The sequence below is a fragment of the Schistocerca serialis genome, chromosome 11, assembly GCF_023864345.2.
Source record: "Schistocerca serialis cubense isolate TAMUIC-IGC-003099 chromosome 11, iqSchSeri2.2, whole genome shotgun sequence".
NCBI classification, from domain to species: domain Eukaryota; kingdom Metazoa; phylum Arthropoda; class Insecta; order Orthoptera; family Acrididae; genus Schistocerca; species Schistocerca serialis.
In genome coordinates, this window is record NC_064648.1 from 179,615,993 (window position 1) to 179,641,551 (window position 25,559).

The window sequence follows — 25,559 nt, forward strand, 5'->3', positions numbered from 1 at the left end:
ATGACGTGTGGGGCCTGAAGATGGCATCAATGCAATGCCGAAACTCGTAGCACATAAGAAGTTCATAAAATAAATTTCTACAATACATACGGGTGTTGGTAAATTATTGTATCAAGAAATTCTTCTTGGTATTCTTCTCTCCCCCATCCTCTTCATATGCCCAAACAGTTTCAATCTATTCTTTTCAATTTTCTCAGTCAACTTCTCCACTCCAATTTCCTTTCTAACATCTTCATTTTGTGCCTCGGGCATGGATGTGTGTGATGTCCTTAGGTTACTTAGATTTAAGTAGTTCTAAGTTCTAGGAGACTTATGACTATAGATGTTAAGTCCCATAGTGCTCAGAGCCAATTGAACCATTTTTTTTGAAAATTACTGCAGATGCACGTCTGGGACGTGTTTTATTAGATTCGTCAGATCAATAACAACAAAATGAAAGGAAATCGTGATTCATTTTAATCTCATACAGTTTTCCGATGGCTTCATACACTCCTGGAAATTGAAATAAGAACACCGTGAATTCATTGTCCCAGGAAGGGGAAACTTTATTGACACATTCCTGGGGTCAGATACATCACATGATCACACTGACAGAACCACAGGCACATAGACACAGGCAACAGAGCATGCACAATGTCGACACTAGTACAGTGTATATCCACCTTTCGCAGCAATGCAGGCTGCTATTCTCCCATGGAGACGATCGTAGAGATGCTGGATGTAGTCCTGTGGAACGGCTTGCCATGCCATTTCCACCTGGCGCCTCAGTTGGACCAGCGTTCGTGCTGGACGTGCAGACCGCGTGAGACGACGCTTCATCCAGTCCCAAACATGCTCAATGGGGGACAGATCCGGAGATCTTGCTGGCCAGGGTAGTTGACTTACACCTTCTAGAGCACGTTGGGTGGCACGGGATACATGCGGACGTGCATTGCCCTGTTGGAACAGCAAGTTCCCTTGCCGGTCTAGGAATGGTAGAACGATGGGTTCGATGACGGTTTGGATGTACCGTGCACTATTCAGAGTTCCCTCGACGATCACCAGTGGTGTACAGCCAGTGTAGGAGATCGCTCCCCACACCATGATGCCGGGTGTTGGCCCTGTGTGCCTCGGTCGTATGCAGTCCTGATTGTGGCGCTCACCTGCACGGCGCCAAACACGCATACGACCATCATTGGCACCAAGGCAGAAGCGACTCTCATCGCTGAAGACGACACGTCTCCATTCGTCCCTCCATTCACGCCTGTCGCGACACCACTGGAGGCGGGCTGCACGATGTTGGGGCGTGAGCGGAAGACGGCCTAACGGTGTGCGGGACCGTAGCCCAGCTTCATGGAGACGGTTACGAATGGTCCTCGCCGATACCCCAGGAGCAACAGTGTCCCTAATTTGCTGGGAAGTGTCGGTGCGGTCCCCTACGGCACTGCGTAGGATCCTACGGTCTTGGCGTGCATCCGTGCGTCGCTGCGGTCCGGTCCCAGGTCGACGGGCACGTGCACCTTCCGCCGACCACTGGCGACAACATCGATGTACTGTGGAGACCTCGCGCCCCACGTGTTGAGCAATTCGGCGGTACGTCCACCCGGCCTCCCGCATGCCCACTATACGCCCTCGCGCAAAGTCCGTCAACTGCATATACGGTTCACGTCCACGCTGTCGCGGCATGTTACCAGTGTTAAAGACTGCGATGGAGGTCCGTATGCCACGGCAAACTGGCTGACACTGACGGCGGCGGTGCACAAATGCTGCGCAGCTAGCGCCATTCGACGGCCAACACCGCGGTTCCTGGTGTGTCCGCTGTGCCGTGCGTGTGATCATTGCTTGTACAGCCCTCTCGCAGTGTCCGGAGCAAGTATGGTGGGTCTGACACACCGGTGTCAATGTGTTCCTTTTTCCATTTCCAGGAGTGTATTAGCGAAGTTGCTAAATTTCAGGCAAAATCTTTTGTTAGCCGTAACTCCGTGAGTAAACATTTGCGGACCTATGTTTATACGGACTTTTTTCTTTAGTTTTACTTGTAGACTAACACATTAAAATATTTGCATATCTTCGTGATTCGCCGGCCTCGGTGGCCGATCGGTTCTAGGTGCTTCATTCCGGAACCTCGCGACTGCTACGGTCGCAGGTTCGAATCCTGCCTCGGGCATTTGTGTGTGTGATGTCCTTAGGTTAGGTTAGGTTTAAGTAGTTCTAAGTTCTAGGGGACTGATGACCTCAGAAGTTAAGTCCCATAGTGCTCAGAGCCATTTGAACCATCTTTGTGAATCACCCTGCGTACAGAATAACAGCAGTCCCCACACACTCGTTAAGAAACCCTTGCTTCTGGCATCACGTCTCAAGTTCCTTTGTGAAATACAGGGACTTTTATCTGTGACTAGTCCTATTTCTGCACGTAACGAGATTTCGACAGTGATCTAGACAGGGGAAAAATGGCTCTGAGCACTATGGGACTTTTCTGAGGTCATCAGTCCCCTAGAACTTAGAACTACTTAAATCTAACTAACCTAAGGACATCACACACATCCATGCCCGAGGCAGGATTCGAACCTGCGACCGTAGCGGTCGCGCGGTTCCAGAGCGTAACGCCTAGAACCGCTCGACCATCACGGCCGACCCTAGATAGGGGAAAAAAATCCATGAAGAACACCCATATTAGAACCAACATATGTGGAACCGTGTGAAAATAACAGCTACAGTAATAACTAGGGCCCAGATTTTAATTATCTAAAAAACAGTGAAATATGCAAGCATTTATGAACTAAAACTTACATAAATATGACCTTAAAAAACAAAATATGGCTAAATAGAAGAGTATTTAAACCATTCTTGTTTGTTTACTTAATTTTTTATTCAACATAAAGTAATACAAAATTCACTTCTCAAAATATTATAAGTATAGTTCTTCCTTTCTGTAGGGTTTGTGGCTAATTTGCACCTATTTTTTTTTAAATGTCTGAATGTTTTATTTTCTAAACACAAAGTACAGTGAAAAGATCATCTATCGAAACAGTAACACATTGTTTTTATTTGTACATAGTATTTAAAGCGTTTCTCGTTATTTAATACCGTATGTCAATCTTCAGTATCTTCAAATTGGCACTGGATCACAAGGTGCATTTTCAGGATTTACACTGTCAAAGATGTACTGTTGTCGCTGAGGATAGTTTTGTTGCAGGAAAAGCTCCTCTCCACTTCACAAGACGTCGCTGGAGTTCAGCTTTGTTTCAGTATCTTCAAATGTTGCGGCATTCCCTGAAAGGCTGTCACTAATTTTGCACAGCGTAGAATATCCAGGATTCCGTCGGAGAACACCCTGCAATTTGGTTTTCACTTTGTCAGCCACATGACCACGAGCTCGACGCAGCTCACTCTGCACATGTTGCACAATACTCAGCGCCTCGCATAGCTGAGTGCCAACAGCTTTGGTGGCTTTTGATATCACTGAAAAATTGGCGTTGATGTATGCCAAGTATCGAGACAATGTATCCGTAAAAACTTCTTTCATAATTTTGATAGCACTTGATTCATCGCTATCAAGCTCGCAGAAGATTGTCTTTATTTGGGTGTAGTTGGTGCAGTAATACTCACAAGGGAACCTCCCCATCGCACCCCCCTCAGATTTAGTTATAAGTTGGCGCAGTGGATAGGCCTTGAAAAACTGAACACAGATCAATCGAGAAAACAGGAAGCAGTTGTGTGGAACTGTGAAAAAATAAGCACAATATACAAACTGTGTAGTTCAGGGAAACATATTCAACATCAAGGACAAGAGGATCGCCGGAGCGCCATGGTTTCGTGGTAACGTGAGCAGCTGCGGAACGAAAGGTCCTTGGTTCAAATCCTCCATAGAGTGAAAATTTTTATTTTTTATTTTCAGTTTATGTGACAAACTCTTATGTTTTCATCACTCTTTTGGGAGTGATTATCACATCCACAAGGAAACCTAAATTGGGCAACGTAGAAGAATCTTTTTATCCATTCGCCAAGTGTACAAGTTAGGTGGGTCGACAACATATTCCTGTCATGTGACGCACATGCCGTCACCAGTGTCGTATAGAATATATCAGACGAGTTTTCCTGTGGAGGAATCTGTTGACCTATGACCTTGCGATCAAATGTTTTCGGTTCGCATTGGAGAGGCACGTCCTTTCGTGTACTAATCGCACGGTTTTGCGATGCGGTCGCAAAACACAGACACTAAACTTATTACAGTGAACAGAGACGTCAATGAACGAACGGACAGATAATAACTATGCAAAAATAAATAAAGTAAAATTTTAACTCCAGGGAAGACTTGAACCAAGGACCTCTCATTCTCCAGCTGCTCACGCTACCACGGGACCACGGCGCTCCTGAACTCACACTTTGCATGATGTTGCCTATGTGGCCCATGGATTACTCAGTTTGTATATTTTGCTTATTTTTTCACAGTTCCACACAACTTCTTCCTGCTTTCTCAATTGATCTGTGTTCAGTTTTTCAAGGCCTATCCACTGTGCCAACTTATAACTAAATCTGAGGGGGGTGCGATGGGGAGGTTCCCTTGTCAGCAGCATTAAGCCAAGAACCCCCAGTTACAAGCAGCAAAACGTTGTCTCTTTTCACACCATCCGGCCACAGTAGCTTCAGAGAGTTGTGAAACAAAATAGCAATCGTCGAATTGACACGGGTTCCCAGGTAGATGCCGTGTTTCTTGACTTCCGCAAGGCGTTCGATACAGTTCCCCACAGCCGTTTAATGAACAAAGTAAGAGCATATGGAATATCAGACCAATTGTGTGATTGGATTGAGGAGTTCCTAGATAACAGAACGCAGCATGTCATTCTCAATGGAGAGAAGCCTTCCGAAGTAAGAGTGATTTCAGGTGTGCCGCAGGGGAGTGTCGTAGGACCGTTGCTATTCAGAATATACATAAATGACCTTGTGGATGACATCGGAAGTTCACTGAGGCTTTTTGCAGATGATGCTGTGGTATATCGAGAGGTTGTAACAATGGAAAATTGTACTGAAATGCAGGAGGATCTGCAGCGAATTGACGCACGGTGCAGGGAATGGCAATTGAATCTCAATGTAGACAAGTGTAATGTGCTGCGAATACATAGAAAGATAGATCCCTTATCATTTAGCTACAAAATAGCAGGTCAACAACTGGAAGCAGTTAATTCCATAAATTATCTGGAAGTACGCATTAGGAGTGATTTAAAATGGAATGATCATATAAAGTTGATCGTCGGTAAAGCAGATGCCAGACTGAGATTCATTGGAAGAATCATAAGGAAATGCAATCCGAAAACAAAGGAAGTAGATTACAGTACACTTGTTCGCCCCCTGCTTGAATACTGCTCAGCAGTGTGGGATCCGTACCAGATAGGGTTCATAGAAGAGACAGAGAAGATCCAACAGAGAGCAGCGCGCTTCGTTAGAGGATCATTTAGTAATCGCGAAAGCGTTACGGAGATGATAGATAAACTCCAGTGGAAGACTCTGCAAGAGAGACGCTCAGTAGCTCGGTACGGGCTTTTGTTGAAGTTTCGAGAACATACCTTCACCGAAGAGTCAAGCAGTATATTGCTCCCTCCTAGGTATATCTCGCGAAGAGACCGTGAGGATAAAATCAGAGAGAGTAGAGCCCACACAGAGGCATACCGACAATCCTTCTTTCCACGAACAATACGAGACTGGAATAGAAGGGAGAACCGATAGAGGTACTCAGGGTACCCTCCGCCACACACCGTCAGGTGGCTTGCGGAGTATGGATGTAGATGTAGATTGTTTACTCTATCGAGAGCTTCACACGTTAGTAGGAACATATCTCCAGGGCCATCAACTTTGACAACACCAACAACATTTGCAACATATCGCCCACTAATATCCGTAGTTTCATCTATCGACAGCCAGATCTTTTGCTCAGCAATAGTAATTCGTATTTTGTTGAGCACATCATTGTGGCATACGGATAAATAGATCTTTCTCAGTGTAGATTCATCTGGAATTGGATGTGTTGTGTACTTCTCCAAGAACCGTGCGAAGAGTGGATTCTTCAGCTTTCCCAATGGGATGTTGCAGGACACCACCATCTCACACAAATCCTTGCAGAATGATTGCACAGTTGACGATTGACCTCTCTGTTCAAATAACAGCGTTTGCCTGCTGTTATTTTCAGCACTTCGTTTCACACAGCTGTTGTGTTTAGCACATTAAAGCGCTTTTCTGCACTAACTTTAACTCCACACAGTTTACAAAATAATATTTTCTTATCAGTACTACAGAACTTCTCTCCAAATTCTCGAACATATCCTCGCAACTTCACGCTGTCGGAGCAATTTGCTTCAGGCATGTTGAACAAGGCAGAGGCTGTATTCAATCTGGTTACTGGGAACACCTGTGCGACTGCGATGATTGTTACGGCAGAAGCCGCCTTTGTTGGCTCTGAGAGCGTAGTGTTGACTCTGCGCAACAATGTTTTATGTTCGCGAAACGACTGTTGTGGTACACCGATTTTCTGCTACAGTCCTGAGAAATAAAGCTGTGTACTAATTTATCTGTTTATTTCTTAAAAGACATCATTGTCGCCGTTGACTGTATAAAGTATTTATTGCTACTATTCCAATTTCGTCCTTATGGCCATTTTCAAGTAACACTGCAAAGTGACATTCTGTCAGAATGTAAAACTATCTGACAGAATGTAACTTTGCAGTGTTACTTGAAAATGGCCATAAGGACGAAATTGCAATAGTAACAGTAAATATTTTATACAGTCAACGCCGACTATGATGTCTTTTAAGAGATATTATATGACTGGGAATCCCTACCATGAGAAATTTTATCTGTTTATCTTTCATAATAGCACGTTAAATATTGTGTCGTAAGCAACATATTCATTTTCTCATTCGTGTGTCCCGTAAGATACGAGAAAAGCGATATATGCATTTTTGGCAGAAGTTGACGGAAATATGACGTATTATATTAAAAGTTAGCCGCAATATGACCTATTACTAAAATTTGTTGAAATATGACTTTATATGCACAATCAAAATACATTTTTCGACACTAAAATGCCTAGATCTGTGTATAAATTGTTCTAAAATTCACATCTAGAGCTCAAAGACGGTAATATACTGAACGACCAGTTGAACCTTGCCTGTAGACAATTTTTCGAAGGCTTTAAACCCGTACTGTTTGTTGTATAACATTAATGCTGGTAACCTCAGTAGTCTATTTTCTCAGGAAGCTATAATGCACTTTCAAATCTTTAAGCTCACTGCCTTTTATGCAATGTGGTTTTCTCACGATGTATGGCTGCCACTACATCGGCCCTCATGTGATTTTCTCTTATTCTAAAACCTTGGCTCCCTGAGAATGTGTATTAACTGGATTATGGACCAGGGTTCGTAGTTTTTGTCTTAAGAGCCATTACTGATTATTTTTAAAGTTTTGACTTATATACAGTGTGTGTGCTTCACTAATATTGTAATGTAACTTTTATACTCTGGCTGTATATACCACTGCATGTAACTCACGGCGTAAGCGCCACCTGCCTTTTTGATGTATATATCTACGTTAATGTTCCCAAGGCTCCCATACTGTTATAACGGGAGTGTTAAACGCTTTCCTTCTATTTATTGTCACTTTATCTAAGGACGCAATTAATATTGATATTTTACATGTTGCTTCAGTACGCCAATCGGCACAAAGTTCGCGACTTGAGCGCCACCTGCCCCGGGCCGCAGTGTAACTACGCTGGCCGATTATACTCAGTCGCTTGTGAGCTCTGCAACTTCCATGCACTAATTTTTATTTACATGACAAACCCTATTCTCAGGGCTATATTTTATTTTGGACTAATGGATCTATGCAGATATTTGTAAAAACGACAATGACATATCATTCCATATTAATGTAATACTGTAAGTACCAGGAGTCCTTCTCATATTTTGTAATACAAGAGCTTTCTAATATGTGTTAAACTCTATTCTTGACTTATCTTTCATATCTTTTAATATAAATTACGATGTTCATTGTCCTCAGGCCGCCTTCTGAAGAAGATAGATTTAAATCTGTCGAAACCTAGGTAAAGATTACTTTATCCATTGCAACTGGTCGGCTGTTTTTAATCTTATTCACCCTATAGTTAAAAAAAAATATTACTCGTCATTAAATTCCGGGCCCTAGTAATAACTCATATATTATGACAAGTCTCGTTTCTGATCTCGACTTCTCCGTCAATTGCAAGCTGAAAACCTTGCAGCTGATTGTGTTGGCTGGAGCAAATTTGTTGGCCGAGATGGTGCCTAGTGTTTTGAGGAACCGATGAGTGTACGTAGGCGCTGATGTTGGGTACAGGAGAAGACTCTCCGTTCTCGCCGGCTACTGTGGGGCTACGCCATGGGTTGGTGATGCGCGTTGCAGTCCCCCCCCCCCCCCCCCCTTCCAGACGCTAGCTGGGCAAGGTATCGCTTCCCAGGCTCCTGCGTCTCGCTATTTCGCTCACGTGCGGCGCCATTTGACCCCCTGGCGCGGTCGCCGACAAGAGGTCAGCCGGCCCGGGGATCATTGACGAATCATTGACGGCACCAATTGCGGGCAATCACTGCACCGCTGCGGGAAGCGAACGACGCAAAATAAAATTTAAAAAAAAAAGTACAAATAAGAAAAAGGATAACGACGAAATACGGAAAGGAGGTGGGAGGGGGGGGGGGGGGGGAAGGAAACGAAAAAAGCACAGGGAAACCGCGGCGGCGTTTGGCGGTCGGTGTGTGTGATTCGGTCGTTTCGGGTGCAACTGTACCCAAGCGTCCTCAGGTTAGAAATTGTGTCGTACCTACCCCCCTCCACTCCACGGCTACTAGCGGTTTCCTTGTTATTCCGCTACCGACGCTAGGACGAATTTCTGTCCGGGTTCCTTCCATCTGCGCAGTGTAGCAGGGACGAAATACACGGAGTCCGAAAAGTCTTTCCCCGATTACATAAATTGATAACTCAGGCTAGCAGTAAGACACAAATATGAAACCGGTGTCAAATTGTTTACAAACTATCAAAGTTTTTTTTTATCACACAGGCAGTTATGAGAGTCGAGGGACATGAAAGGGAAGCAGTGGTTGGGAAGAGAGTGAGACAGGGTTGTAGCGTCTCCCCTATGCTATTCAACGTGTATATTGAGGAAGCAGTGAAGGAAACAAAAGAAAAATTCGGAGTAGTTATTAAAATCCGTGGAGAAGAAATAAAAAATTTTGAGGTTCACAGATGACATTATAATTCTGTCAAAAAAATGGTTCAAATGGCTCTGAGCACTATGCGACTTAACTTCTGAGGTTATCAGTCGCCTAGAACTTAGAACTAATTAAACCTACCTAACCTAAGGACATCACACACATCCTTCCCCTAGGCAGGATTCGAATCTGCGACCGTAGCGGTCGCCCGGTTCCAGACTGTAGCGCCTAGAACCGCACGGCCACTCCGGCCGGCTGTAATTCTGTTAGAGACAGCAAAGGACTTGGAAGGGCAGTTGAACGGAATGGACAGTGTCTTGAAAGGAGGATATAAGATGAACATCAACAAAAGCAAAACGAGGATAATGGAATGTAGTCGAATTAAGTCAGGTGATGTTGAGGGAATTAGATTAGGGAATGAGACACCTAAAGTAGTAAAGGAGTTTTGCTATTTGGGGAGCAAAATAACTGATGATGGTCGAAGTAGAAAGGATATAAAATGTAGACTGGCAATCGCAAGGAAAGCGTTTCTGAAGAAGAGAAATTTGTTAACATCGAGAATAGATTTAAGTGTCAGGAAGTTGTTTCTGAAGGTATTTGTATGGAAGTGAAAGGTGGACGATAACTAGTTTGGACAAGAACCGAACAGAAGCTTTCGAAATGTGGTGCTACAGAAGAATGCTGAAGATTAGATGGGTAGATCATATAACTAATGAGGAAGTATTGAATAGGATTGGGGAGAAGAGAAGTTTGTGGCACAACTTGACTAGAAGAAGGGATCGGTTGGCAGGACATGTTCTGAGGCATCAACGGATCACCAATTTAGTATTGGAGGGCAGTGTGGAGGGTAAAAATCGTAGAGGGAGACCAAGAGATGAATACACTAAACAGATTTAGAAGGATGTAGGTTGCAGTAGGAACTGGCAGATGAAGAAGCTTGCACAGGATAAACTAGCATGGAGAGCTGCATCAAGCCAGTCTCAGGACTGCTAAACAACAACAACAACAACAACAACAGTAAACTTCGACTCGAGCACCCCTGGTAGTACGTAGCACATCTAGGCGATATTCAGTTTCCGTCCACACATTAGCCAACATCACTGGAGGGATCGATTCAACGACTGTGGTTTTCCGTTGCCGCAGGGTTTCAATATCAGGTACATGCGTCCGGTAGACCTCGTCCTTGACATAACCCCATAAAAAGAAGTCTAGTGGGGTTATATCAGGAGAGCGTGGAGGCCAAACCGCTGGCCCATCACGACCAATCCATCGCCCAGGAAAGGTCGTATCGAGATAGGCACGGACGTCCAAACCCCAATGAGGCGGTGCACCGTCTTGCTGAAACAAGACATCGGGGTGATACCGAAGCAGCTGAGAAACAGCATACAGTTTCAACACGTACACTGCAGATGTGATGGTAGCCTCAGCGAAGAAGAATGGCCCGATAATTCGATCGTGCAATAGCGCGCACCAAACATTCACCTCTGGACTGCCTCTGGTGCTCTCCGTGACCTCGCCAGGGGGTTGTGAACCCCAAATGCGCACATTATGGCGATTCACTACTCCACTGACAAAAAAGGTCGCATCGTCGGAAAAGGCAATTCGTCTGAGATAACCATCATCGTCCTCAATACGTGATATCATTTCGACCGCAAAATCATATCGACGTGTACTGTCAATCGGCAGCCGGCCGGTGTGGCCGAGCGGTTCTAGGCGCTTCAGTCTAGAACCGCGCGACCGCTATGATGGCAGGTTCGCATCCTGCCTCGGGCATGGATGTGTGTTGATGTCCTTAGGTTAGTTAGGTTTACGTAGTTGTAAGTTCTAGGGGACTGATGGCCTCAGAAGTTAAGTCCCATAGTGGTCAGAGCCATTTTGTCACTGGGGAACAAGGCCTGAACGATTTGCACTTTGTATGCACGAAACAATAAACGTTTGTGTAAAATGTCACGGAGAGAGCTTTTTGACATCTGTAATTTACGTGAGGCCCTGCGCACCGATTTCTTCGGACTATTTTCTGCGGCTATTTCAGGCAGTGTTGCTTGTCTGTTAGCAACGACGACTCCAAGCAAACGTTGCTACATTTTATATCCTTTCTACTTCGAGCATCATCAGTTATTTTCCTCCCCAAATTGGAAAACTCCTTTACTACTTTAAGTGTCTCATTTCCTAATCTAATTCCCTCAGCATCACCCGACTTAATTCGACTGCATTCCATTATACTTGTGTTGCTTTTGTTGATGTTCATCTTATATCCTCCTTTCAAGACGCTATCCATTCCGTTCAACTGCTCTTCCAAGTCCTTTGCTGTCTCTGACAGAATTACAATGTCATCGGCGAACCTCAAAGTTTTTATTTCTTCTCCATGGATTTTAATACCTACTCCGAATTTTTCTTTTGTTTCCTTTACTGCTTGCTTAATATACAGATCGAATAACATTGGGGGCAGAGGCTACAACCCTGTCTTACTCCTTTCCCAACAACTGCTTCCCTTTCATGTCCCTCGACTCTTACAACTGCCATCTGATTTCTGTAAAAATTGTAAATAGCCTTTTGCTCCCTGTATTTTACCCCTGCCACCTTTAGAATTTGAAACAGAGTATTGCAGTCAACATTGTCAAAAGCTTTCTCTAAGTCTACAAATGCTAAAAACTTAGTTTTGCCTTTCCTTGATCTTTCTTCTAAGATAAGTCGTAAGGGTCAGTATTGCCTCACGTGTTCCAACATTTCTACGGAATCCAAATTGATCTTCCCCGAGGTCGGCTTCTATCAGTTTTTCCAATCGTCTGTAAAGAATTCGCGTTAGTATTTCGCAGCTGTGACTTATTAAACTGATAGTTCGTTAATTTTCACATGTATCAACACCTGCTTTCTTTGGGATTGGAATTATTATATTCTTCTTGAAGTCTGAGGGTATTTCGCCTGTCTGATACATCTTGCTCATCTCAGTGAGAGGTAATGCCTGAAATGTGATATTCTCGGCCCACTTTCGGCACTGTGAATCCAGGAATACTGAATTTCCTAACCATTTCCGAAATGGAATACCCCACATGTGTAGCGCCAATGATTACTCTGCGTCCAAAGTCTGTTGATTCCCATCCTGACGCCATAACGAGGTCGCAAGCCTTTTCACACCAGTCACCTGAGATCAAATGCCAGTTCCGACAACGCACTGCCCTTCCATACCTTGTGTACGCGATACTACAGCCATCTGTATACTTCTGTATCGCTGTCCCCTGGACTTTCGACATCCCGGTGTACGAATACCAATGATAAGCCGGTCAAACCAGAACATTTACTTTACATACGCAGAGGATAACAGCCTTCAGCGTTTAGGACAAACCATTCTAAGTGAGAAAGGAACTAACGGCAGTGGTCGAGAGATAACTTTTGTAAGTAGGCTATTTAGGTTTTTATGTTGGTAACGCCACGTAGCGCTCTGCATGAAAATCGCTGACTGTGCTGTGTGCAGTCTGTGGCTGGTTGAACTCATTGTTGGAATATTCGCTATTGTAGTGTTGGGCAGTTGGATGCGAACAGCGCGTAGCGTTGCGCAGTTGGAGGTGAGCCGCCACCAGTGATGGATGTGGGGAGAGAGATGGCGGAGTTTTGAGAGCGGACGATCTGGACGTGTGGCCGTCAGAAAAAGGAAATTTGTAAGACCGGATGTCATGAACTGATATTGATGTGTTGGCAAATGTGCCAACACCTTGTAGATAGAGGAGGCCTAAATGCACGCTATCTAACGCAGACGGGCGTGAATTCTGGAACAGGATAAGTAGTGAATGCTAATACGAAAAGTTTGCAGCTCCTCGAATACTTAACTTTTATTTATCCTTGTTGTGAATACAGCATTCTTGATGAGACATTTCATACGATAACTATCAAACTATGTAAGGCTAATGGCGCCTTGCTAGGTCGTAGCCATGGACTTAGCTGAAGGCTATTCTAACTGTCTCTCGGCAAATGAGAGGAAGGCTTCGTCCGTATTGTCGCTAGCAAAGTCGTCGTACAACTGGGGCGAGTGCTCGTCCGTATCTCGAGACCTGCCTTGTGGTGGCGCTCGGTCTGCGATCACACAGTGCCGACACGCGGGTCCGACATGTACTAAATGGACCGCGGCCGATTTAAGCTACCACCTAGCAAGTGTGGTGTCTGGCGGTGACACCACAGATATATATATATATATATATATATATATATATATATATATATATATATATATATATATATATATATAATGACTTTTGGACACTATTAAGGTAAATACATTGTTTGTTCTCTATCAAAATCTTTCATTTGCTAACTATGCCTATCAGTAGTTAGTGACTTCAGTAGTTTGAATCTTTTATTTAGCTGGCAGTAGTGGCGCTCGCTGTATTGCAGTAGTTCGAGTAACGAAGATTTTTGTGAGGTAAGTGATTCATGAAAGGTATTGGTTATTGTTAGTCAGGGCCATTCTTTTGTAGCGATTATTGAAAGTCAGATTGCATTGCGCTAAAAATATTGTGTGTCAGTTTAGTGTTGATCAGAGAAAGTAAAGAGAGAAATGTCTGAGTATGTTCAGTGTTGCTCACCTGTTTGAAAATCGAATAACGTCGAAGTTTTCCAGCACAATCATTCACAAATTTTTCTAAGAGGAGGTTTCACTGTTTATCACACTCATTTGTATTCGTAAAAGACTAACTCGATATGGGCCTTCTTGCGTGTGTGATTACACACAGTTCTGTATGTGCGACTGTTAGCTGCTTAACTTCGACGTTATCCGTAGGTGATCCTATACAGTCTCTGCTTTGATTGCTATTTCGGTATATGAGAAACCCCGCTAGGTTTCCAGATATTCTGTCTCTTGGCATCGCCGAGGCGTTGTATAGTATACACATCAAAAAAATTTTGCATTAAGTCGGTTCCGAGAGTTCCCGAACCTGTACAGAAAACTGGAATAGAGATCAACGTGAACATCATTTTGGCCCTTTTTATTGCTCACGAAAACCACACATTGCATGTTGTACCACCATACAGGGAGACCTTCAGAGGTGGTGGTCCAGATTGCTGGGCACACCGGTACCTCTAGTACCCAGTAGGACGTCCTCTTGTATTGTTGCATGCCTGTATTCGTCGTGGCATACTATCCACAAGTTCATCAAGGCACTGTTGGTCCAGACTGTCCCACTCCTCAACGGCGATTCGGCGTAGATCCCTCAGAGTGGTTGGTGCGTCATGTCGTCCATAAACAGCCCTTTTCAGTCTGTCCCAGGCATGTCCGATAGGGTTCATGTCTGGAGAACATGCTGGCCACTCTAGTCGAGCGACGTAGTTATCCTGAAGGAAGTCATTCACAAGATGTGGACAATAGAGGCGCGAATTGTCGTCCAGAAAGACGAATGCCTCGCCAGTATGCTGCCGATATGGTTGCACTATCGGTCGGAAGATGGCATTCACGTATCGTACAGCCGTTACGGCCCCTTCCATGACCACCAGCGGCGTACGTCGGCCGCACAGAATGCCACCCCAAAACAGCAGGGAACCTCCACCTTGCTGCACTCGCTGGACACCGTGTTTAAGGCGTTCAGCCTGACCGGGTTGCCTCCAAACACAACAATTGTCTGGTTGAAGGCATATGCGACACTCATCGGTGAAGAGAACGTGATGCTAATTGGTCCATTCGGCGTGTTGTTGGGCCCATCTGTACCGCGCTGCAGGGTGTCGTGGTTGCGAAGATGGACCTCGCCGTGGACGTCGGGAGTGAAGTTGCGCATCGTGCAGCCTATTGTGCCCAGTTTGAGTCGTAACACGACGTCCTGTGGCTGCACGAAAAGCATCATTCAACATTGTGGCGTTGCTGTCAGGGTTCCTCCGAGCGATAATCCGTAGGTAGCGGTCATCCACTGCAGTAGTAGCCCTCGGGCGGTCCAGACGCTTCAGTCTGGAACCGCGTGATTGCTACGGTCGCAGGTTCGAATCCTGTCTCGGGCATGGTTGTGTGTGATGTCCTTAGGTTAGTTAGGTTTATATAGTTCTAAGTTCTAGGGGGACTGATGACCTCCGAAGTTAAGTCCCATAGTGCCCAGAGCCATTTGAACCATTTTGTCATTTCTTACAGCCATTTGTCGTTATCTCCCTTTCCTGTTCCAGTCGCGTATGGTTCGCGGGAAGAATGACTGCCGGAAAGCCTTCGTCCGCGCTCGAATCTCTCTAATTTTACATTCGTATTCTCCTCGGGAGGTATAAGTAGGGGGAAGCAATATATTCGATACCTCATCCAGAAACACACCCTCTCGAAACCTGGACAGCGAGCTACACCGCGATGCAGAGCGCCTCTCTTGCAGAGTCTGCCACTCGAGTTTGCTAAACATCCCCGTAACGCTATCACGCTTGCCAAATAACCCTGTGACGAAACGCTCCGCTCTTCTTTGGACCTTCTCTGTCTCCTCTGTCAACCCGACCTGGTACGGATCCCACACTGATGAGCAATACTCAAGTATAGGTCGGACGAGTTGTTTTGCTCTATACTGGTTCAAATGGTTCAAATGGCTCTGAGCACTATGGGACTTAACTTCTAAGGTCATCAGTCGCCTAGAACTTAAAACTACTTAAACCTAACTAACCTAAGGACATCACACACATCCATGCCAGAGGCAGGATTCGAACCCGCAACCGTAGCGGTCGCGCGGTTCCAGACTGTAGTGCCTAGAACCGCTCGGCCACCGCGGCCGAGACACACACACACACACACACACACACACACACACACACACACACACACACACACACACACACACACACACACACGAGAACATATATGTATAGGGGGTGAGTCAGGAGGAAAGGTACATGCTTTGAGACGCGATAGTATTAGTATTCTGAACAAAAAAAATCATATGGACATATGCCCTATTGCGAATGGTTTCCGAGATAGAACATGTTTAATATCACTTTTGTACGGTTTTAATAGCTCGGAAACCACACACTCCAACGAAAACCTGTCACACTACACAATTAAAGTAAATTAAATTTGCAATAAGAAAATGTGCTATTTATTTTTTGTCTATGACTAACAGTCTGCGCGAAGAGATCGCGAGGATATTGGGAACCTCGCGCGACGCGTTTGCCCTGTAGCTTAGGCCAGTTTGTGGTAGTTTTCCGACCTGACAGACCACAAGCGTCCAGTATCAAAATGTTCGTCTCAGCTTCCTCTATAGTACTGTGGTACGTTGTAAACAATGACAATGAATAATACAGAAAACAAATAGACGTGTGCATTAAAAGTGTTCTACCTCGGATACATTCGGAATACGGCATATGTCCACATCAAGCTTTTTGTTCAGAATCGCTAATGCAATGACCTGTCAAAACATGTACCTTTCATCAAGTTTTTTGTTCAAAATCACTAATGCTATCACCTGTGGAAACACGAACTTTTCATCCTGATTCACCCTGTATATAAAGTCAAGAAAATCTCGCGCACTCGGATCTCGCAGTTCGCTTCCTCACATACCAGCAAATCAAAAACGTCTGTCACAAAATTGTTCTCCTAACTAAGGTACGAGCATATGTGAGTGGCTCGAAGACTTCTTAAGTAATAGGTGAGTGTTCATCGGAGGTGAGGGTATCATCTGGAGTGTCCCAGGGGAGTGTGGTAGGTCCGCTGTTGTTTTCTATCTACATAAATGATCTTTTGGATAGGGTGGATACCAATGTGCGGCTGTTTGCTGATGATGCTGTGGTGTACGGGAAGGTGTCGTCGCTGAGTGACTGTAGGAGGATACGAGATGACTTGGACAGGATTTGTGATAGGTGTAAAGGATGGCAGCTAACTCTAAATATAGATAGATGTAAATTAATGCAGATGAATAGGAAAAAGAATCCCGTAATCTTTGAATACTCCATTAGTAGTGTAGCGCTTGAACAGTTACGTCGATTAAATGTTTGCGCGTAACATTGCAGAGCGATATGAAGTGGGACAAGCATGTAATGGCAGTTGTGGGGAAGGCGGATAGTCGTCTTCGGTTCATTGGTAGAATTTTGGGAAGATGTGGTTCATCTGTAAAGGAGACCGCTTATAAAACACTAATACGACCTATTCTCGAGTACTGCTCGAGCGTTTGGGATCCCTATCAGGTCGGATTGAGGGAGGACATAGAAGCAATTCAGAGGCGGGCTGCTAGATTTGTTACTGGTAGGTTTGATCATCACGCGAGTGTTACGGAAATGCTTCAGGAACTCGGGTGGGAGTCTCTAGAGGAAAGGAGGCGTTCTTTTCGTGAATCGCTAGTGAGGAAATTTAGAGAACCAGCATCTGAGGCTGACTGCAGTACAATTTTACTGAAAGCTAAGAGAGATTAGGGCTCGTACAGAGGCATATAGGCAGTCATTTTTCCCTCGTTCTGTTTTGGAGTGGAACAGGGAGAGAAGAGGCTAGTTGTGGTACGAGGTACTCTCCGCCACGCACCGTATGGTGAATTCCGGAGTGTGTATGTAGATGCAGATGTGCGTCTGTCAGTAGCTGAACGTCAAAAATCGGTAATCTGGCAGCACAGTATATTGCATGCTGCACGCGAAGTACATCCGTTACCAAACAGCATTAGCGCTGTGCAGGTGGTAGAGTGGATAACGTTTCGGGCTAATATGCAGGATGTGGGGCGTTCTACTCTGGGTCGAGACGTATTTGTTTTGTCTGCCATTTCCATTCTGCCATACAATACTTTAGTATACTTTGTTTCACAAGCCACATGTATCCGACATTTTGGTAGTAGATATTTGGAAATTATTCGCAAAGCACGTTGCTATACCTACTAGAGTTGTTAAGGGCGTAACGAAATGTAATGAACCTGGACGATGCAAGAATAATAGTTGATAACTAATCGATGAGACCATTGGGGGAGGGTACACAAACACAAGATTTGGAATCCAGTAGATGCAGAGATGAGAAATAAATCGCGTCTATGAGGAGCAAAAGGTTTCTTTAGAAGATGGCCAGTGAAAACAATTATACTTCCATTTCTGTGTTCGTAGTATGTACTGCCACAGGCGAAACACCCTCAGACTTCAAGAAGAGTATAATATTTCCAATTCCAAAGAAAGCGGTTCCTGACAGAAGTGAAAATTACAGAACTGTCAGTTTAATAAGCCACAGCTGCAAAATACAAGCAAGAATCCTTTACAGAAGAATGGAGAAATGGTAGAAGCCAACCTCGGAAAAGATCAGTTGGATTCCGGAGACATGTAGGCACAAGCGAGGCAATACTGACCCTATGACTTTTTTCAGAATATAGGTTAATGAAAGACAAATCTACGTTTATTGCATTTGCAGACTTAGAGAAGGCTTTTGACAATGTTGACTGGAATAGTATCTTCTAAATTCTGAAGGTGGCAGGGATGAAATACAGGGATCGAAAGGCTATTTGCTATTTGTACAGAAAGCAGATGGCAGTTATAAAAGTCGAGGGGCATGAAACGGAAGCAATGGTTGGGAAGGGAGTGAGACAGGGTTGTAGCCTATCCCCAATGTTGTTCAAGCAGCAAAGGAAATAAAAGAAAAATTTGTACAGGAATTGAAGTCCAGATAGATGACTTTGTATTCTGTCACAGTCAGTAAAGAATTTTGAAGAGCAGTAGAACAGAACGGACAATGTCTTGAAAGGACGATATAAGATGAACCTCAACAAAAGCAAAACGAGGATAATGGGATATAGTCGAATTAAATCAGATGATGCTGAGGGAATTAGACTAGGAAATGAGACACTTAAAGTAGTAAATGAGTTTTGCTTTTTGGGGAGCAAAACAACTGATGATGGTCGAAGTAGAAAGGATATAAAATGTAAACTGGCAATGGCAAGGAAAGCGTTTGTCACGAAGTCGTTTCTGAAAGTATTTGTATGGAGTGTAGCCATGTATGCAAGTGAAACATGGACGATAAATAGTTTGGACAAGAAGCGAATAGGAGCTTTCGAAATGTGGTGCTACAGAAGAATGCTGAAGATTAGATGGGTAGATCACATAACTATTGAGGAGGTACTGCAGAGAATTGGAGAGAAGAGAAGTTTGTGGCACAACTTGACTAGAAGAAGGGATCGGTTGGTAGGGCATGTTCTGAGGCGTCAAGGGAACACCAATTTAGTACTGGAGGGCAGCGTGGAGGGTAAAAATCGTAGAGGGAGACCAAGAGATGAATACACCAAGCAGGTTCAGAAGGATGTAAGTTGCAGTAGGTACTGGGAGATGAAGAAACTCGCACAGGATAGAGTGGCGTGGAGAGCTGCATCAAACCAGTCTCAGTCTATTCTCTTCTTGTCTAAGCTATTTATCGTCCACGTTTCACTTCCATACACAGCTACACTCCATATAAATACTTTCAGAAACGACTTCCTGACACTTAAATCTATACTCGATGTTAACAAATTTCTCTTCTTCAGAAACGCTTTCCTTGCCATTGCCAGTCTACATTTTATATCCTCTCTACCTCGACCATCATCAGTTATTTTGCTCCCCAAATAGCAAAACTCCTTTACTACTTTAAGTGTCTCATTTCCTAATCTAATTCCCTCAGGATCACCCGACTTAATTCGACTACATTCCATTATCCTCGTTTTGCTTTTGTTGATGTTCATTTTATATCCTCCTTTCAAGACACTGCCCATTCCATTCAACTGCTCTTCCAAGTCCTTTGCTGTCTCTGACAGAATTACAATGTCATCGGCGAATCTCAAAGTTTTTATTTCTTCTCCATGGATTTTAATACCTACTCCGAAATCTTTCTTTTGTTTCCTTCACTGCTTGCTCAATATACAGATTGAATAACATCGGGGAGAGGCTACAACCCTGTCTCACTCCCTTCCCAATGACTGCTTCCCTTTCATGTCCCTCGACTCTTATAACTGCCATCTGGTTTCTGTACAAATTGTAAATAGCTTTTCGCTCCCTGTATTTTACCCCTGCCACCTTCACAATTTGAAACAGAGTATTCCAGTCAACACTGTCAAAACTTTCTCTACGTCTACAAATGTTAGAAACGTAGGTTTGCCTTTCCTCAATCTTTCTTCTAAGATAAATCGTAGAGTCAGTATTGCCTCACGTGTTCCTATATTTCTACGGAATCCAAACTGATCTTCCGCTAGGTCGGCTTCTACTAGTTTTTCCATTCGTCTGTAAAGAATTCGCGTTAGTTTTTTGGAGCCGTGACTTATTAAACTGATAGTTCGGTAATTTTCACATCTGTCAACACCTGCTTTCTTTGGGATTGGAATTATTATATTCTTCTTGAAGTCTGAGGGTATTTGGCCTGTCTCATACATCTTGCTCACCAGATGGTAGAGTTTTGTCAGGACTGGCTCTCCCAAGGCTGGCAGTAGTTCTAATGGAATGTTGTATACTCCCAGGGGCTTTGTTACGACTCAGGTCTTTCAGTGCTCTGTCGAACTCTTCACGCAGTATCGTATCTCCCATTTCATCATCATCTACATCCTCTTCCATTTCCAAAATTTCAAAAAAAAAAAAACAGCACGGCTCTATGGAACGAAAAACTAATCTAACAAAATCTCACCTAGAACTTTCCAAACCACCCTCGTACAAACAAGTGAACTACACTCTGCGTGCGATTCGACGTACGGCCAGGGAGCGCCCGCTCGATCGATAGCGGCGGCGGCGATATATATCGATAGTCGCGCGCGGCGCTTGCGGTCGAGACGCGGACTCGTTCGCGAGCCCGTGCAGCCACAGTCCCTTTCGGGCGCTTCGCAGCCTACACCTCGCCGCTTCGCCGAGTCGAAATCGGCGGTCGAAAACAGCGACACGCATACACACGCGCGCGCGCGCTCTCACGCTTCTCGCAGCCCCCCCCGACTGTCTCCCGTATGCGGCAACCAGCGGAGAACCGGGCGCGTTGTTTCGAAAACCGCGGCTTGTTTGTGCCAATACTCCGATACACTCGCATTACGCCGACCGTTTAGTAGCTGAGACGATCTTTGTTATCTCACGTCGTTCGCCGTTGTACGAGGCGGAGTGTTACAGGACACACGAACAAAAAGAAAAGCGGAAAGAAAAACTGTGACGTGTGAGCGGGAAAAAACCACCGGAAAAAAAAAGAATCCACCTGTTGGCGACTTCCAAGTTTGGGGAAATCCTGGACGTTGCTGGTGCTGACCCTGCGTGATGGAAGGTGTGGAACAGGACGAAGGTAAGTACACGAAGTTTTCAAAATTTTTCTTCCCACCCTCTCGTTTCTTCCTGGCTTCTTCCCTCACTAATTCTTTGACGCACTATCGAATACAGTGACGTCTTCGATCATAAATATTCGAGACTCGTTGCCAAGCCGAACCGTTCTTTAGATAGTGACAAGTGTTGTCAACTGCACATCACGTACAGTGATTTCTTGTCATATTAAAAAACTGATACTCAGAGACCTTTTGCACATTGTTAATCATAAAAAAAGCAGTTCGAACTTACAATTTTGAGCAATGAATGTGAATCCCCAAAAAAAAAAAAAAAAAAAAAAAAATACAGTTAAGTACAGCGTTTGCTGTTTATCTCCCGTTTAGACTTGAATACTACTCTACTGAAATGTCTGATTCCACACGGCGCTGTATTACAGTCCTTAACTGCAGCAATACTCGCTTGGAAACTAAAAACCCGACTCGATTGCGAAAAAAACACCTAGGTGCTTTTCTTGCAATTGAGGCGAGTTTTTAGTTTTTTAATATGTTAACCAACGATTGTTGACGCGCTGCGATGTTGAAGGGTCTGAAACTCTTTTTTTATTTTATTTTTCACGATCTTCTTCATCTTAGTCATGCCACCGTCGATCTATGTGATACGAGCATAAAATGATTGATTGTATCGTACAAGCTCTTGTTTTGCCAGCGTTGTCAATATGTCGCTGCAATTACGGTGTCAAATGATAGAACTGTAGACTCATCTTAGCAAACGTAGTGTGCGAACTTCATCGTAATAGCAGTTTTTTAAAAATAAAATTTAAAATTTTAATAACACTCGAATATTCCAGATATCAGAATAACAAATGTATGTCACTGTACTGATAAAACAGTGCAATAAAAAATCGATTTTCAGTATTTTATAAAATTACTGAAAGAATTTAAAAATTTCAAAAAACTTTCATAATGTACTCATTAGAACGCATAATCTTTCGTTGAAGGTGCAACGCAATAGATCAAGTATTAAAGCTAGAAACTTTCTTGTATGTCTCGAAGCTGAGCAACTCAATGCGCGAAAATTACCCACACTATACTCACACAGTATTTTATAACGAGAGCACTTTGCGACTTGGCACAAACTTTACACATAATTTGAAAACTTTTCGGAACTTTTGTCTCGCCGACAATCCCCACAAAATAATGAAAGTAGGAAACACTATCGCTTACTGTATTTCCGTCGTTCATGCAGTAAAACTCCAACACCAAGCATGACGTGTCAATTTATTATTGCTTTACCACAAACTCTTTTCGCAATACACATTTCGCAGTAGATATTCATAAACACATCTGCATGTGCTTGAAAAATTATATCATTATACGGCACATGTTCAGGAGATATCAGATAAACATTCAGATGTGTGAAATCTTGCTTTTGCTTGAAAAGGAGCGCAAATTAGCCAGACTATATTCATCCACTGTTCGATAACGAATGCACTTAGCGACTTCCAACAAACTTTAAGGACAATCCGAACCATTTCTAAATCTTTTCTCGCCTACACGCTTCACGTTAAATATTCAACCCAGTAACTCATTCGCAAAGTACGCTTTGGAAGTTGTTTTATGATGTATTACAGCACTGAGAGATTAGTAAAGGTTTCGTATCTTACTTATACACAGATTGTTTTCGAGATATTCAATCTGAAAACCGAAGTGTTGCGTGTGTGTCATTGAATAAGATGGTTTAACGTCAGAAACAGTCATACAATCAAGTTGACACGAATTTCTGTGTATTTTACAACCATTAATAAAGCTCCATATTTTAAAACTAGCGAAGGAAATTTTGCGTTCCGTGCACCATCGACATCTAGGCCATTACAGATGGAATCCAAGCTTAATTGGATAAGGATGGGGAAATTAAATCGATCCTAGCCTTTTCAAGGAAATCATACCAGCATTAACTTTAAGCGATTTAAAAAATAGAATGGTGAGGGGAGGGGGGAGGGGGGGGGGGTCATTTCAAGCGCCGTCCCACCAAATGTAGATTTTTATCGAAGTGAATGATTTTCTTCAACCTATATAAGTGGGATATAGATCTCGTTACTGTATTATCCGTCAATGCTAGTGCCAAATTTTTACGCCTTTCAGCTTTGTTTTCACGTAAATAATCGATATATTAGTAGTATTTGCTTACTTCTGTAGCAGTAGGTGGAAAATACAACGTATTCCGTTCTCATAATTCGAAAAAATATAAGCCCTACGAAATGTTATGCAATGAATGTCCACATCGAAAAAATATATATTGGCAACAGCTTTGCTATTAGGCTTGTGTTTAGTACTGCCTCGAAATCACTGATTCCTTGCTTTATAATATACTCTAACACTGTGCTGATACCGATTTCCTTAAAGTTGGCGCCTTTTCTGCAGAGTCGAAAGTTCCACAAGGGTCTACCTGGGCCCTAATTTTCTGTTATTTTGTTTGCAATCAAATTTGAAATTGATTTTTATTCGTCTTTGTATTGTTTCTGAGCCTTTATCTTTTTATCTCTGGATGGCTTCCAGTGATTTCTGGACGTAGAAAACCAATACATACATATTCCTTGCTTAATGCTGATAAATCACGAGAAAAGTACGACCTATTCTATCCACAATTCGCGCAGACTGTCGTGGAAAAAGGTTGACATTTACAATTTAGTACCATGAGTGTGGGAAACGAGAAAAGTTCGCTATTGGGTCAGTATTAATCTTATTTAATAACCTACTTGTTATACTTAATGGTATAACGTAACGCTGCTAATCATTTGGAAGAAAGCGGTCTTTTCTGCAGAGGGCATAGTTCCACAGTGTTCTTTATTAGGCTACAACTATTCTCATATGCATCTGAAGTCAAATTGGAATGCTATTGTCCAGTTAAAATTTTTGTCAATTCCTCACAGCTCACTTAATACGAAGACTAATATGCCACACCACTATTACTACAGTTTTTTTACCTTATTTATTCACCAAACCAGTTTACAGCTATTCAGTTCATTTGAAAATATTGTGTAGATCGCTACGATGGACAGAAAAAAATTGACAAGGTGGCACAACGCAAATGAGTGTTGTGTACTGTTTTTTGTGTTTAAGGACCATAAATGGAACTCTATATACTAAAACGAACTGCAAAGAAGAAAGTAAGATTACAGTGTTATTTCCTGTTGACAATCATGTAATCAGAAATGGAGAAAAAGCTAAGGCCATGATTTGAACCGTCTTACTCCAGAATGCAAATAACTCTTAATTCACTGACTTTTTCAACAGAAACATTCGCCTATAGAGTGTCAATATTCACGTCTGTGAACTGCATCGAGGTTAATAGATATATGCAAAGTGAGCATAATTTGATGTATTGCATTCAAGTTGACTGCTGTGAACCTCAGGAGCCGTTTACAGTTTTATGCAGTGGACGTGAATACAGACGAAAAGGGAATCATCCATCTCTTTATCATGCTACCTCGACATCCTGATTGCCACATCTTACTCAACAGAATGGCGCTATGCTGGTAGGCATATCCAGAAATACAGTGCCATTTTCTGTGCAATGTGTAGTTCCACTAGGTTCTACATCAGGTCTCAACTTTTCACCTTCTCTTTTGGAGTCAATATTTTTTTTATTTCATTAAGTTTTTGTCTATTTCAATGGCGTTTGTGAGGGGCCACGGCCAAAATAATTCAGGAACAAAACTATTGCGTTACATTGTTCATTATTTATGTCATCTTCCTGAGTTATTAAGTATCATTATACTATGTTGTGTTCACCCATACTTAGTCAATCGAAGTCGTACAGTGCCACTGAATGCGCTTCTTCATATGTCAAGATTTAATGTACTGTACATGATGGACAGAGAGTCATATCAGCTGTAAACATCCTAGAATTTAGGGAAAATGTGGAAAACCTCAGTACAGTTGGGCATTTGAGGATTTGAAGCATTACGAAAGTGGAGCTCTGTTGAATTCTTCACATATATAATTGATCTGTAAGTAGACTTTGCATACTCTTTACCCAGTAACTGCAAAATGCAATGTATTCCGTCCAAAATCGCACATGCAGTCATTTGAAAGCAATGAGCATAGTATGCCAACATAGAAAGAAAAGAATTAACTATCAGCATACTATTAATCTCCTTTTTAGACTTAAGCACTAGCTTGTAACTCTAGTTCCTCA